Consider the following 3,472-nt stretch of genomic DNA (forward strand, 5'->3'; position numbering starts at 1 on the left):
AAAAAAAAAAAAAAAAAAAAGAAGAAAAAGGAGGATAAAGAGATAATTTAGAAGTGTAGACATATGATCAATGCTCACTTTTTCTTTCTCAAATTGGGTTTCTCCCATAATCCCAGAACTTTGAGAGGCTGAGGTGGGAGGATCACTTGAGCACAGGAGTTGGAGACCATGTTGGACAACATGGCAAAATCCCATCTCTCCAAAAAGAAAAAGAAAAAAAAAATAGCTGGGTGTGGTGGCCTGCAGTCCCAGCTACTTGGGAGGCTGAGGTGGGAGGATCGCCTGAGTCCCGGAGGCAGAGGTCGCAGTGAGCTGAGAAGGCACCACTGCACTCGAGTCTGGGCAACAGAGTGAGACTCTGTCTTGACAAATGAATAAATAAAAAGTTGAAATCCTGCTTCCCAAGGTTTAGTCCAGAATGCTGTATTTGGATGGAAGCAACTAGAAGGTGGGAATCATACCTATTCATTGTTGCATCTTCCACAGTTCCTAACACGGTATTTTACACACTCTAGGTGTTTAAGACAGAGAACAAATAAATGCATGAGTGAATGAAGAAACGAATTAGGAATAAAGAAACGAATTAGGAATAAAGAAACCAATGGATTGCTCTGCTTTATCCTAGCAGATTTGGAATGGAGAAAATAATAGAAACATGGACAGCATTTTAACCTTGCTACTTATTGCCATATTTTATCACATTTACCAAATTATCCTGTTGTGTTAGATTTTTTTTCATGTGCTGATCGTCCGGTTGTATTCGATTTCCTTCGTCATATGCTGACCCCCTTGTTATAAGACGAACACCATTTTTTCTAAGGACTGCTGAGCAAAGCCCACCAGGTTCACGTCAGGTTGATAGGTCTTTAAACAGGCATTCAATCTGACCCCGGCAAACCATTGAAATTCTGATCCCTTTCCCCATCCAGGTCCGTGCTGTGAGGGAGGATATCATATTGCTGAACTTGTAATAAGATTCAGTCATTCTGATAAATATAAATTATTTATCACTCACTCCCCATTTTATGGGCTTGATGGTATTTGGAATTATATTACCCGGCATCGTAAGGCTCCCTTTTCCGCATCTCGCAGTACTGAGCCCCTCTGCTAAAGGGAAAAATTGGCACATGCAGTATAAGGGTGACAGGCTTTCCAACAGATAGATGAAGTGATTGTATAATTTAATCCCAGCCACTTACTGCATAGAAGCTTTTATGAAGGAGAGAATCACAGCAGCTATTTTTCCCCTTCAAGGACATAAGCCAAGTGCTATTAATCTTCGATGATTGAGGTATTGGTTTGACCAGTTGGCAAAAATGCAGCAACCTTCACCAAGAGCTGAGTACCGTATGAGCTATGTGGGTTGTTATTCTTCCATAACTGCCTGATGAGGAACCTTCCGCTAGTTCAAATCAGAGAGTATCCGGAAAGAGGTCCCCTGGCAGATAGCTGAGCATCTAATTCCAGGGAGAGAAATATGAGTGCACTAGGAAAGTAAAGATCAATGTACAGCGACTTGCTGAGCTTATTAACTCCAGCTCCCTTACAGTTGACCTCGAGTCCAGCAGCTCTATTCCTGGAGGTGAGCAGCGTTTAGTAGAAACTAGACATAAAAGCAGAGAGAAAGTCGGGGGTTTCGTCTGATAATTTAAGACTCTTACAGCTGGAACCATTCACCATCAAAGGTGCTTGTAAGTGATCAACAGACATCCTACTTTTAAAAAATACAAATGTAAACTGAAGCAATCCTGGACTTGGGACTTGCTAGGAATGTACATGTCTCCTAGAGCAAGGCAAATAGGACCAAGGGTCAAGATCATTTAGGCAGAGATCAAAAACAGCCTCCTCTAGAATCAGGAGCTGAATATGTAATGCAGGTAGACAGTACGGTCTTGTGCATGTCCAAGATGGACACACTGATAGAACCAACAATAGATACATTAATTAGGAGGTTCTGCCTAAAAGACAAGAAAAATGAAATAATCAATATGTCAAGGGGGGCTTGTTTGCGGTGATGGATGGAACATCTGGTAAGCGGTGACCCCTGGAAAGCAGTCAATATTGATGGAGTCAGATGGTCATTTGGGGGCTGTTTACAAAGAGGGTGGGGCAGAAAGGTGCTGCTCTCTCTGAATGAACAGACTGCAAAGCTTTGGAGAAGCCAGTCAAACCTTGATGTGGAATAGATTTCACGAATAAGCAATCTTGGGATTTATCTAGGCTGAAACATATTCATTCTAATAAGTCCTTCTCGGCACCATTAGCCTTTCCTTTCCCTCCCCACATTTTCTTTTACTTTATTCTGTGTTGTCTCAGCAGGAGAAAATTATCCAACTGCCTCTCATAATGCTCTCCTTATCGAATGTAAGCTCTGTGAAGGTGGGGGAGATTTGGCCTGATTTTCTTCTCCCCTGCTATGTCTCCAGCATCTACAGCAGCATCTGGCGCTTAGTACATGCTCCATCCATATTTATTGGAACGTCTGGATTTCCCCTTCCAGTTTTTCTTTCTACTCCTCACTGCTTTTGCCTTGAAAAAAAAAATTTTTTTTTTTTTTTTTTTTTTGCAGACTCTCATTCTGTTGCCCAGGCTGGAGTGCAGCGGTGCGACCTTGGCTCACTGCAACCTCTGCCTCCCTGGATCAAGTGATTCTCCTGCCTCAGCCTCCCAAGTAGCTGGGATTACAGGCATGCACGACACCCAGCTAATTTTAATATTTTTAGTAGAGATGAGGTTTTATTTACCATGGTGGCCAGTCTGGTCTCAAACTCCCAACCTCAAGTGGTCCACTGGCCACAGCCTCCCCAAGTGTTGGGATTACAGGCCTGAGCCACCGTGCCTGGCCTCTATTCTTCATTGCTTTCTGCTCACTCCTGTTTGAACTTGCTGCCAGAAACCTGAGCTAGCCAGGATAAAAACAAATAATAGAAACCTTTGTATGGTGCTGAAAGCATCTCAGATTTATCCACCCCCTTTCCCAAATACTCTCAGTAGAAAGAATTCATTGTGTAACAATTCTGGCTGAGTCATCATTCAGTCTGTGCTTGATTGCCTCCACAACGGGGAGCTCACTTCTATTCTGAATTCTCTATTGCATTTCTGGAGTTATTTAACTGTTGCATTGTCTCTTCTAACATTTAACATGATACGCCTTCTTACAACTTTCATACACTCATGATCTTACTTAGCATCAACTGAGTAAGTCTTTGGACAATCTATTATTTGAAGAAAGATACGTTCCCGTTCCGCACCCCCAAGCTAAACTTAGTAGTTTAAGAAGTCCTCATTTTCCTTGAAATCTGCTTTTGGCTCCATGGTAATTTGAGGATGTATCCTATTAAAATGCCATGCTCAGAGGTGAATCTGCTAAAAACAAAACAGTAGTTTGACCAGCATAGAATAGAGTAGGATTATTTCCTTTCAAGAACTGAAGAAGCGCCGGGCGCGGTGGCTCAAGCCTGTAATCCCAGCA

Source organism: Cebus imitator, unplaced genomic scaffold (genome assembly GCF_001604975.1).
Source record: "Cebus imitator isolate Cc_AM_T3 unplaced genomic scaffold, Cebus_imitator-1.0 Scaffold61, whole genome shotgun sequence".
Classification (NCBI taxonomy): Eukaryota; Metazoa; Chordata; class Mammalia; order Primates; family Cebidae; genus Cebus; species Cebus imitator.